This window comes from Glycine max, chromosome 11 (genome assembly GCF_000004515.6).
Source record: "Glycine max cultivar Williams 82 chromosome 11, Glycine_max_v4.0, whole genome shotgun sequence".
Taxonomy (NCBI): Eukaryota; Viridiplantae; Streptophyta; class Magnoliopsida; order Fabales; family Fabaceae; genus Glycine; species Glycine max.
Window position 1 is genome coordinate 29,831,876 of NC_038247.2, and position 13,827 is coordinate 29,845,702.

Genomic DNA, 13,827 nt, shown 5'->3' on the forward strand with positions numbered 1-13,827 from the left:
TTGGCTATAAATAGGGGAAGGGGTTGTGTAAAATTATCCCTGACCTCTATGTTGTGTATTTCAGGTGTTTTGAGTGAAAAAAACGTGATTCCGTGAACAAAATTCAAGCCGAGGTGCTTCCATAACGCTTCCGAGATGTTTCCGTGAGCAATTCCGTGAAGATTTTTCGTTGTTCTTCATCAGTCTTCGTCTGTTCTTCGTTCGTTCTTTGGTCTTCAACTGGTAACTTTTCGAATCCGAGGTTTTCAATTCATTTTTCATTTAGTTTGTTTTCATCTTCATCTTGTTCACTTTCAGTTTTCTTTTCTTCCGGTTTTAACGAGCTTTTAACCATTTATTTAAGCCGTTATCTCACCTAATAATTGATAAAATGAATTTCAACCGATAATTTGTGTTGTAATCTCATTTAATCATCGTTAAAATAAAATTCAACCGATCGTTATATCTTTGAAAAAATATAATAAAATAATCAAAATATTTTTAATCAAAATATCTTTGAATAAAATAATCAAAAAAATCAATCGAACATTTTTCTTTGAAAGTTTCCTTGAATCAATTGACTAATAACCAAAGTGAAACTAAGGCTAAAATCAACTCATAAATTAAGCTTTGTTCACAAAAATCACTTAAAACTGTTTTAAGGTCCAACACCTTAAACAGTCATTTTTGCTTTTATCGGTTAACATGGATCGTTCAAAAGCAAAAAATCAATACATAACATTACTGCTTTTCTCAAGAACCACGTAGGTCTGAGTTCCTCACCACAAGTTGAGGATATGTAGGAGCAAAAGCCCCGTTTTTGTCGACCACCCCTTTTCAAAAAAACAAGAGATCGTTAATGGTCCAATGCCTTAATGTTTCTCTTCTTTCACAACCAAGAGATCGTTAATGGTTCAATGCCTTAATGTTTCTCTCCTTTCAAAATCAAAAGATCGTTTAATGGTCCAATGCCTTAAATGACTTTTGTTCGGTTAAAATCTATCTTACGAAAAAAGATAAAAACAAATTATCCAACGTTTAGTTCTTAAAGAACTACGTAGGTCTTATTTCCTCAGCGCAATTGAGGATACGTAGGAGCGAGGGAAACACCCTTGTCGACCACAAAAAAGTAAAAAATATAAAAAACACAAAAAAGTAAAACACATAAAAAAAACACAAAAAAGTAAAAAAAAAACATAAAAAACACAAAAGGAACATAAAAGAAAAAAAAACATAAAAAACATAAAAAGAGAAAATACATAGTTTTGAAGTCATAATTTCATACTTGATTGAAGGCTACCATCCCTTGTGATGGACGCGTGGGATGCTAATACCTTCCCCATGCGTAAAAACAACTCCTGAACCTTTCACACTTAAAGTTCGTAGACCACATGTTTCAGTTTTTCTAACGTTTTCCTCGAATAAACGTTGGTGGTGACTCTGTGCGTTTTCCTCCCTTGGAAGACGCACCCGTGAGCCTCGCATCACCCTCCCGTTGAAGGGTAGGTTGCAACACCTTTGCAACCTTTTTAAAAGATTCTTTTAACATATAAAGGACTATTGCAAATCGTTTCTCTTGATCTCTTGATCTTGACTTAATAAACTTTGAATAGCTTTAATCTTTTGGCATCATCAAAATCTTCATACAGCATATGCACTTACATTCGCCACAAAGTGTCAGACCCTAATTTCATTTGGGTATAATGTTTTATCCTTCGGATGTGATGTTTTGATCATTGCTAATCGAATTACAATGTTTGGCATTAGTTACAGTGCAAGGCCAAGGGGTCATGCCGGGTTTTGATGGTTGTTTGTCATTTCTAGAAACAAAAGCCATCAAGAGGGGGGAAAATGATAATTTCATGGAATTTTCTGACTTAAACTCGCCCAGGCCAGCATCTGGCTCGCCTGGGCCATGGGAAAGGTTTAGCCTTAAGTAACTAGCTCGCCTGGGCGAGCTGATACCTTCAAGCCTAAGCAACTGGCTCGCTTGGGCGACCTTCCCCTGCACCAAATGGCCTTTTCCTATAAATAGCCATGCAGGCGAAGGGTTTCAGGGGTTGGAAAACTGAGGAAAGAAAGGAAAAACGCAGAAAAGGAGAAAGAAGAGAAGGAAAAAAAGCAAAGCCAAGGCGCTGCCGAATCGAACCGTGAATCGTTTCCTACATCATTTCTCTTGCTAGCCTTGTACCCTGTGCAACAGTCGGTTACTTTTTCTTAAGGTTTTGAAGTAATCTATGTACCCTTATTAGGTCCTTTGTGAGATTATGTGAGCATTTATCTTCTTCACTTATCGTTGGTAATTTCATTTTTATCCGTAAGGCTTGGTTCTAATCGGTCACTGGTGTCATGAAATTGGTTTTTTTTAGTATGAATGGAAAGTAATAAACAAAACCAAAATGAAAAAAATCAATTCACAATCAAGCCTCTTTTCATCAAATATCACTTAAGATCATTTCAAGGTCCAACACCTTAATGGTTCTCTTCACTATTTTTCAAATGAATTAAAACATCGTTTCAAGGTCCAATGCCTTAATGACTTTTTGTTTGCATTTAAAACGAACCTTTCAAAAAAGAAACATGAGTATTCTTGTTAAAGAACTATGTATGTTTAATTTCCTCATTGCACCTGGAGATATGTAGAAGCAAGGGCAGATGGCGACACCTTAATGAGTATTCTATTTTCTTTCAATGTCCCGTCGTTAACCAGGTTGCGACAGATGGCGACTCCGCTGGGGAGATTGTTAGAGAGTTAAGACATTTGATCAATGTGCAATTTTATAGTGACTTTTTCTTTATTTATGTTCCCTTTTCTCTTTTATCGTTATGTTATGCTCACGTTCATGATCGTTTCATTTCGCTACAATTCTTTTTGTGGTTTTTGCTTCAACCCCATTTATTTTATCCTTTGTTTTTTTCATACTTGTATATAACCTTTGCCATGTTATTACCTCTTGGTGTGTATCTTTGTGTCTATTACCTTCTTAGTTAGAAATAATTAATGCCATTGAATCCTGGGGTAGACAACATGTGATGTACTTGTTGTATCTACCTAGGAATTTTTTGTTTGCTTGGCAGGTAGGGTTGGTTAATTCTTAGGTTGCTCCGTTCACACATGACACCTACACTTTTTGCATAGACTTTGAGACATTAGGCCCTATACCCGGGTCTGTGCGAGCCATAGGGAATGGAGGTCGATCTGTGGTCATGCTAGGTCTCTAACTCACTTGATAACAGTGAAGCCTCATCTAGAGTTTTCCTCTTTTGGTGATGCATTGTAGCTATTAGTCCCTACCGCCACAGTATTTGTTACCTAAGAGGATGATATCTCTAGAAGCTGGTAGGGTTACATGAAACTACTCTCGGGAGTTATCACTAGATAGTGAACTTTTGGATCCTTTCCATTAGGTTCCTGAATTAGGGACACGGAGCAAACTCACCATGTCTGGTTTCCTTGATTGCATCATGCATCTCTTCATGGCATCATAATGGACATATCATTCCTGCATTTATCATTTATCATATTCGTGCATTGCATGTGCGTAATTCATTTCATTGTCATACATATTCATTTTATTCAGCCAATTGCATACATTCTATTATCATCGTTCGTGTGTTATGCATAATTCTATCGTATAGTTGCTCATGCCTTGCATTCCCTTCTTCGTCACCAAAAGTCACAAGGAAGTATGAAAGTTTACACCACATTTTTTAGTTTCATGTGTTGGGTACCATGGTAATAGCAATAAACAAACCATGTTGGGGTTATACAATCCTTTCTCCCAAAAATGATTGAAATCATACAAACATGGTACCCAATGCATTGTTAACAAGAAAGGGTGGTCTTTTGGGCATCTTGTGTCGGTTTGATAAATACATTTGTCATGCATAGCATAACTATGCCCTGATCATTCATCATATGTCCTCTATGATATTTTGTTGAAATATTGGCCATCAAAATTTCTATTCCTGTTAACATAGGCTCGAACCAAGCATAGTCTTTTAAGAAAAGGATTTTATCAAGTCAAGGTCAAAGTATGCAAGTAACCAGCTTGTGAAAGTTGGGGCAGAAGATGGGTTGAATTAACATAGCTTCTTTGACTACTGCCAACACATGATTGAGCTAATAACATACAAAATTAGGAACCGTTGATGTGTCCATGTTTTATTTCTAGTTGCACTTTGTCTCTAACGAGATTTAATGAAAATTAGAGTTGATTGAACCCTATGTTCTACTGAATGTCCTATGTAAAATTCGCAATACTTTAGCAACGTATCATTCACATGCATTCATGCTTGTTTGTCTTTCCATTTTGGTTTCATTGCTCATCGCATTCTTTCCTTGAAGTCAAATCGTAATCATTGTAACCAAAGAGAAAGATTGAGCTTTACGGCACCCTTACCAGACGCATGCCAAAGCCAGAATAATGAGTGAAATCAAAGAAGTACATGAACAAATGAAGGCCGCTATGGAGGCCATAAAGGAACAGATGACAATGATGATGGAAGCAATAATTAGCATGAGGAAGATGATGGAGGATAATATTTCTACAGTTGTTGCTGCGAGTACTGCTACTGAGATGGACCTGATTCACCCGACTGGTTTCAATCAAGTGAATTGTCCAGTCTCAGATGTAGTAGGTCAAGGAGGTGAGGCAGCAAAAAATGCATGTGGGCCTCATCATTTTCAGGTTTATAGCAAGCATTCCTTCCCATCATATAGGTTGCCTCCTAATTATACACTGCCCACTTTTGTGTACACTTTTGGTGACAATATCGGCAATTCTGCACCTGTACTCATTGAAAATCAACAACCCCAATCTGATCATGCACATGTCTCTCAACCCATGGGGAAACACATGAAGTTCCCCAAGACCACACTCTGGCCGGGTTCGGGGCTTTTCCATCATATACCACTGAAAGGAAAGCATTTTTTGGCATCCCTATGCTGAGCGCTCCTGGAATATCTCAATGTCGCTCGTTATCACAACCCTTGCATTTTGTAAGGGGAGAAGGACCTTCCACGGTACTTGAGAACGAAAGGATTAAGCATATGGAGGAGAGGCTATGCGCCATTGAAGGAGGAGGAACTTGTGCCTTTACTGACATGGGAAATTTTAAGAATGGGGGGTAGAATTAAGATTTCATTGACTATTCCTAATTGAAAATTTCCCTTTCTTAGATATTCCCTAGATTCAATTATTTCTTTAATTGTAAGTTACTCGAATAACAAATAAAGAGAAGTAAACTTAAAGAAATATAAACACAACAGAAAGTAAAAGAGATAAAGGAAAGAGAGAATGCAAAACCAGATTTATACTGGTTCGGCCATAACCCGTGCCTACGTCCAGTCCCCAAGCAACCCGCTTGAGATTTCCACTAACCTTGTAAAATCCTTTACAAGCAATGAACCACAAAGGACTTCCCTCCTTTGTGTTCAGTGATTACAACCAAGAAGTTATGCCCACTTCTTGCAATGAACCCCAAGGAACGTTGGTCCCTTGTGTCCAGTGATAACAACCAAGAAGTTATACCCACTTCTTGCAATGAACCCAAAAGACGTTGGTCTTTTGTGTCCAATGATCAACCAAGAAGAAAATCCTGCTTCTTGCAATGAACCCAAGGAAAGTTGGTCCCTTGTGTTCAGTGTTTGCAACCAAGAAGACCATCTCTTGAAAACACTCACCAAGAGTAGGTCTCTTCAAAAGCTTTTTGTAAGAATGGGGGAGGAGAAGAAGAAAAATAGAATAGCACAAGTTTTTTCCCAATATACTTTTCTTGACAAAGCAAGTGTTTGAACAAAAACTCTTAGAAAGATGTTGAGAATGATCCAGTCAAAATCAGTAGTGGAATTCGTGTCATGGTCACATATTTATAGCCATTTGATGGCTCTTGAAGAAACCATGTTGAAAGTTGTGACTCTTGGCAATTTCTTCAAAACTAGTCACTTTAAAAGTTGTGACTCTCTTCAAAACTGGTCACTTTAAAAGTTGTGACTCTCTTCAAAATAAGTAACTTTAAAAGTTGTGACTCTTGGCAAATTCTTCAAAAACCAGTCACTTTAACAATTGTGACTCTTGGCAATTTATTTTTCAAAACCAGTCACTGGTAATCGATTACCATTATAGTGTAATCGATTACACATCAACAGTTGTGACTCTTCATGTTTAGATTTGAAAACCAACGTTTAGAAACACTGGTAATCAATTACAAATGTTGTGTAATTGATTACAAAAGTTTAAAAAAATTTTATCACAAGTTGTGACTCTTGAAATTTGAAATTCAACATTCAAAAACATTGGTAATCGATTACATGCCCATGGTAATCGATTACTACTTTGTAAAACAATTATAAAACTATTTTGGGCTTCTGGTAATCGATTACTGTCTTATGATAATCGATTACCAGAGAGTAAAAAACTCTGGTAAAAGATTTTTCTTTGAAAAATTCTTTTGGACAAATTGTGTTATTCAATCTTTTCTTTGAAAAATTATTTTTAACTTACCTTGATGCTTTTCTTGAGGTTCCTGCATATCTTGAGTCTTCTCTTGAATCTTCACTTGAATCTTCTTGATTCTTTAATCTTGTTTGAATGGATCTTTAATAATCTTTGGCATCATCAAAATAATCTTGGAAGCTTTGCTTCTACAAAGTTGTGCTTGGTGCCCGACGTGGTTTTTTGTCCAAAGTTCAAGGTGCTAGATTTTGATAAGTACAACGGAACCACTTGCGCAAAGAATCACCTGAAAATGTATTGTAGGAAGATGGGGGCGCATGTGAAAGATGAAAAGTTGTTGATGCATTTCTTCCAGGAGCATCTTCCTGGGGCAACTATTACCTTGTATACTAACCTGGAACCTTCTCAGGTAGGGGTGGGTAAACGGGCCCAGGTCCATGGAGTGGCCCGCAGGGTCCGCGGTCCGTGAGGGTTACGGACCAATTATTTTAAACGGTCCATGGTTATGTCATATTTTTGGGCCCGTCCCACTTAACCCGCGGACTATGTGGGTCTGGCCCGCAGGGTTCGCATGTTGCCCGCATCCCGCATTAGATTTGATTTATGTGACCTTGACCCAATTATATTAGGTTTGATTTTCTCTTTTTCACTTTAAACTTTTATTTTAAAACAACAGATAAAGAAATATATTAGATAAGATAAAGATTTAAAGATAAAAATAAAAGATTTAGAAATAAAAGATTAAGGTAAAAAAAGATAAGTGATAACATGTTAGAAATCTTCCTTTTTGATAATTTCTTGATCTTTTTCTCTTTTAATATATCCTTTTCATATTTGAAAGCCATAAATAATAAAACTATCAATTCTTATCATTTAAGCCAAAAATAATTGTTAAATAAATATTTTTAAAGATATTTTAATATAAAAAATAGCTCACATCAGAGATGGAGAAGGCTCAAGTTACTTCAAATATGGAATCATTTGTTGTTGGAGATGTTTAAATTTCATATTTTAGATTTATTGCTTGGATTTTCTTTTGTTAAGACATTATCTAATTTATTGATGTAATTGACTAATTGTTGAGATTTTATTTACATTTGTATTGAACTTAATTTCATTGTATTGTATTTTTATTAAAATTGAAATTCTTTTAAAATTAGGCCTGCGAACCGGCCCGTTTGACCGGCGGGGTCCGCGGGGCGGGGGTGGACCAATTTATTTAGTCCGTGTAAGAAGCGGGGTGGACTGGCCCAGTCTGCTGCCAATGCGGGCGGGCCTTATCCAGGGCGGGCTGGCCCGCTTACCCACCCCTATTCTCAGGTCCATTCCTAGAAGGACCTAATTGCTGCTTTCATTAGGCAGTATTAGTATAACTCTGATATGACTCCATATAGAATGCAACTAGAGAATATGTGCAAGAAAGGCAATGAATCTTTCAAAGAATACGCTCAAAGGTGGAGAGATCTGGCAACTCAAGTAGCGCCCCTGATGATGGAGAGAGAAATGATAACAATGATAATGGACACATTGCCGGTGTTTTACTATGAGAATATGGTAGGTTACATGCCTTCAAGTTTGGTAGATTTAGTGTTTGCTAGCGAGAAGATCGAAGTGGGTCTGAGAAGAGGGAAATTTGATTATGTTGTTACTGCGAGTTCTAGTAATAGAAGACCTGGGATGAGTGGAGGGAATAAGAAGGAGAGAGAAACCCATGTTGTGACTGTCGTTCCTACAAGGCCAAATTTCCCACTAGCCCCTTTAAATCCCATGTACCAATATCCTCCCCAACAATATCAATACTCAGCCAATATCAGTCTTTCCCATCACTCACCACCCTACCAACCAAAAACACCTTATCATCCACAAAGGTCACCCCTAAATCGGCCAAAAAATCCACTTGTTGCACATCCAAGACCAAACATCACCCCTAATACTAATCAAAACACCAACCAAGGAAGGAACTTTCCAGAAAAGAATCTTGTAGAATTCACCTCAATTCCAATCCTATATGTTGACTTACTCTCGTATCTTCTTGATAATGCAATAGTAGTCGTAAGCCCAACAAAGATTCCTCAACCTCTATTTCCCCAAGGATACAACTCGAATGTGACATGTGTTTATCATGGGGGAGTTTCGAGGCATTCCATTGAGCATTGTATGACCCTGAAACATAAGATGCAAAGTCTGATCGATGCAGACTAACTGAGATTTAAGGAGGAGAATCACTTGTGAATTCTGATTTCGTCAAGCAATACTATGCATGATACTTGGGGTAATTTGAAGTTTGTTGTTAGATTTTTCCAATGACTCATTAGGATTTTTAGGTTTATGCTACTACTGTAAACAACAGTCACAATGTTAATAATATGGATGAATTTGATGTTGTTGTTTCTCATTCTCTCACAATTACATCTTTGTTTATTTAACTTTCACTGGAATGTGAATGTACAATGTTAGTTTGTTTGCTCAAGTGACTTACGCACCTGAGTTGATCTCCAAGTCTGCCCAATCAGAAATTTAACATTCTACACGTTTGGTGGGGGTGTCATAAGCGACGAGTAAAGTTGAATAAATATTTGATTGATTGTGTTTCCAAATCAAAAATAAGAAGTATAGACATTCATGTGACCTCATCTTATCATTCTCAAAAATTTTCTTTCTCGGGGAAAAAATGAGTTGTGAAGAACAAGAGTCATCTGACTTAATCTGTCAATTGAAAATCCTTTAAATATTTATTGTCCTTGAAAATTCTTTTTTGAGAACCTGCACAGCTTCTTTCATTTCTTCTTGCTACAAGGTCATGACAAGTGACGATAACATATACCTCCGAACCCTACACTGGGGCAATGACAGGCACCATGCATGAGCTTCAAGCGAGCCTAGGGGCAGACAAAAAGTCCTCACCCGATAGGTTGAAAACACAAAAGGGTAGCCTAGGCAAAAGTTAGGGAAATAAAAAAGGAAACACAATCAGGGGCGTGTTATCAAAGGTTTTGTCCCAAAATCCAAACTGTAAAAGTCTCTAGTCAAGATTTGAAATGATACATGGTTGTGTTTCATCATCTCAAACACTAATTTATCCCTTGCTACCCGGTTCGAGCCAAATGCAATTATTTTCGAAAAAAATAACCCAAAGTAAGAACCACCACTAAACTGGCAAGAAGAGCAATGCAAACAACATATGCATGAGGTTTACTAAGCTCTAGGTTAGGCAAAAATGATGTTAAGAAAAAAAGTAGGAAGCAAATCTTCCAAAGGCGAGCAAAGCAAAAGGAGACAAAAGATCTCAAAATTTTACAAGAAAGGCACAAAAGCGCAATAAGGATTAATGTATAAGACAAATGAAGTAAAGCCCGACCCAACAAGTTGAAATGAATAAAAGTACAAGCAAGACTCTCAAGGTTCTTACCCAATATAACCCTTAAACACTCTTTAAGCCTCTCTAATCCTTTTTTTCATAGCCCTCTTACCCCTAACTACGTTACAAGCCCAATAAATCCCATGTGGATCAAGTAATGACTAATTTTGCTTTTAAGTTTGGATTCTGAAATGGAAACCGCCAGGCTTGTAATTGTTTAAAAAGAAATATATAAAAATATAAGAAATAAAAAAAAAAAAGAATCCCCGAGATTTTGCACTTGCACATTTGAGAAGAAAACTCATTTGACCAGGAGCTCGTGGGAAATGCCCAAAGACAATTGTGATAGTAGGATACATCTGATGTTAGTCGCTCATGCAAACCCCTTAGGATTCCTTTTGAATCCAAGGTAGCCATTGTTATATAAATTCTTTCGGGATTGGCCCATGTCATCAAGTTTCAGTGGGATCGGCCATGGCATCACTATACGATCTTAAATCAAGAAAGTTTCACTTGGTCATATACCAAAGTGTAACAATCCATTGTCATCCTTCAATGGTGCCTACGATCGGTGATGTGCCATTATTTTCTCCTATTTCTTAACCCTTTTTGCACCATTTTAATTACTGATTAGTCTTAATTGTCAACTTAATTAGGCAGTTTTATTATTTGGGCCCATTCAGCTAATTTGATGTTTTTAATCTAATTTCAGGAATTAATGAAGCATTGGGTTTGAATCCAGAATTGGGCTTGGACTTGAAGAGGGCAGACTATTTTATTCTACAAAATTTTATCTTATATAGACTTTATCTTATCTAGATATTATTTAGATTTGATCTCATCTAGATATTATTTCATCTAGATCTTATCTTATCTTATCTAGATTGATTTTATTTTATTTATGGGCTTGGATTTAAAACAGATTTGTAAGCTTTGGGGCTGGAAAACTATATAACAACACCAAGGTTCTAGTTTAGGCCCTTCTCTTCTCTTATCTTCTCTTCTCTCTCCTCCTTTTTCATTTTTAGTTTTAGGCTTCTCTTCTTCTTTCAGACATTTTTTCGTTTTGCAATTCCTATTTTGACTTTTCGTTTTAGCAATAAAATTTCGTTCTTCAATCTATAATTTCGTTCTCTATTGATTAATGGAAGGCTAAGTCTCCAGTGTTGTTTCCTCTTGAGGATCAAGCACAATTCTCTTTGAGGTTCTATTATTACTGTTAAATTCTATTCAGTTTTTCCTCTTCACTAATTACTCTGAATTTGTTGCTATTAATTCATGCATGCTTAGTGCTTGATTAATTGTCTCTGCGCTTAATTTACGTTCATGCTTAATGATCGTTTATGATTAATTGGTGTATGTGTTGCTTAATCACATAATGAATGCCTTATGTTAAATTTCACTTAGTAATTTAATTTAGGGTTGGATTAAGTGGTTGAACTGATAAAGGATAAACTCTCGTAACCTAGGATAAGAGACTTGCTTGTAAATCAAGGGGAAGCAACGTGTTTTAATTCTGATATTTTATAATTCACATATATACGCTGTTTAATTTACAAAAGCAAACAATCCCCCCAATTCGTTACTATTTTCCTACTATCTGTTGTGAACATTTGGTTTATCATTGCTCGTGGGGAAATGACCTAGGATCACTTCCTAGTTACTGCATTTTAATGTTTATTTGATTCGGGTACGGCCTCGATCAAATTTGGCGCCATTGCCGGGGAGCAGTGTCCAAAGGTTCATAATAGCTAGTGATTCATGTTTTATGCTTTCATGTGTTGTGTTAGTGTTGTGTTCGTGTTGCGTTAAGTGTTGTTTAGTGTCTTGTTATTTTGTTTAGTGTGGTGTTTTGTTTATTTTTTCTGTTCAGCGCTTCCCCTGTTTCAGTTTTTGTGTTTTTGTGTGAATAGTGCTTTGCGACGGATTTAGCGACCACTTTTGTTGATCTGGAAAACAGTGTAGTAGTGCAAATCCCTTAGCGACTGAATTAGTGACTGATGCTGACAATTATTTGGCGATTTTTGTTTTGATAGTTAGGGTTGTTATTTTTGGCTGAATTTTGGTGTGGTAGGTTCTTTTGATCCATATTTTGTGGGAAAAATAGTTGGAGCCCTTAGTTTGGTCAGATTTGAAAGTTCCAAAAAAGTAGTGAATTTGATTTTTGTCAAAACTTCAAACGGCCATAACTTTTGCTCCGGGTATCAGAATGACTATTATTATATATGTATTTGGGATAGAAAAAAATTTCCCATATCATGGCAGCCTGCCAAAGGCTGGCTGAGGTCTCTAGCTAGCCAAAATCACATGTTTACTAGTTTTTTTTATTTTTCAAGTTTTATTGTTTTATTTTTCTAAACTTTCCTTAGGTAGTTTCCATATTTAGACTTCGAATTTTTGCCTCAAAATTTTTGTGCTATCTTTTCATGATTTTAGGGTGTTGCTCACAAAATTTCAAGTCATTTGGATATCATTTGAGGGTAGCTATAGTTCAAACCTACATTGTTACTTGCATAAGAAGGCAACTAGTTGTGCATGCTGAATGTAGTGTATGACTAGGGGCAATCCATCTGACTTACAACCCTTTGATCCTGAGATAGATAGGACATTTCATATATTAGTTAGGCATCATTTTGTACCCTTTTGAGCATTCTGAGCATTCTGTTATTGTTGAGTCTGAGCATTTTGTGGTTGGTAATTTTGAACATCCTGATTTTGAGCATTATAGTTTTGAACATTCTGATTTTGAACATTCTGAGAACATGGCACAACCTCCACCCCGTGAGAGGACTCTAAGGGAAATGGCTGCACCTGATTTCACCTACGAAAGCTTGTGCATCCAATACCCTGATGAGGATGTCCCATATGTTCTTAAAACTGGACTGATCCATTTGCTTCCAAAGTTTCATGGCCTTGCAGGTGAAGACCCGCACAAACATCTGAAAGAATTCCATATTGTCTGCTCCACCATGAAACCCCCAGATTTCCAGGAGGATCACATATTTCTAAAGGTTTTTCCTCATTCTTTAGAGGGAGTGGCAAAGGACTGGCTATATTACCTTGCTCCAAGGTCCATCACGAGCTAACCTCAAGAGAGTATTCTTAGAAAAAAAATTCCCTACTTCCAGGACCACGGCCATTAGAAAGGATATTTCAGGCATTAGGCAACTTAGTGGAGAGAGCCTATATGAATACTGGGAGAGATTTAAAAAACTATGTGCCAGTTGCCCTCACCACCAGATTTCTTAGCAACTTCTCCTCCAATATTTTTATGAAGGACTCAGTAACATGGAGAGAAGTATGATAGATGCTGTCAGTGGTGGAGCCCTTGGAGACATGACCCCTGCTGAAGCCAAAAATTTAATTAAGAATATGGCTTCCAACTCCCAGCTATTTAGTGCCAGAAATGATGTTATTGTCATTAGAGGAATGCATGAAGTAGCCACGAATTCATCTTCATCAGTTGAGACTAAGAAGCTTGAAGGTAAACTAGATGCCTTGGTTAACCTGGTAACCCAACTGGCCATGAATCAAAAATCTGCACCTGTCGCTGGACTTTGTGGTTTATGCTCCTCTGCCGACCACCACATAGACCTTTGCCCTTTTGTGCAACAATCTGAAGCAATTAAACAGCCTGAAGCTTATGAATAGACCTCCTCAACCTCAACAGCAAAATCAGCCACAACAGAACAATTATGACCTCTCCAGCAACAGGTACAATCCCGGGTGGAGGAATTATCCAAACCTTAGATGGTCGAATCCTTCACAACAAAAGCAACAACAACAACAACAACAACAACAACAACAACCTTATTTTCATAATGTTGTTGGCCCAAGCAGACCATACGTTCCTCCACCAATCCAGCAGCAACAACAGCAACAGCGCCAGACACAGCAAACAGTTGAGGCTCCTTCTCAACCTTCCCTTGAAGAACTTGTGAGGCAAATGACTATGCAAAACATGTAGTTTCAACAAGAGACCAGAGCCTCCATTCAGAGCTTAACTAATCAGATGGGACAATTGGCTACACA

The 13,827-nt window shown here is 37.2% G+C and overlaps 1 non-coding gene across 1 annotated transcript; it reads right to left on the reverse strand.

Moving 5' to 3' along the window:
• Positions 1-12,930: 12,930 nt before the first annotated feature.
• Positions 12,931-13,037, reverse strand: LOC112998465 (small nucleolar RNA R71). Its single transcript, XR_003263566.1, has one exon. It is a non-coding gene; the product is annotated as a small nucleolar RNA R71 (small nucleolar RNA).
• Positions 13,038-13,827: the final 790 nt, after the last annotated feature.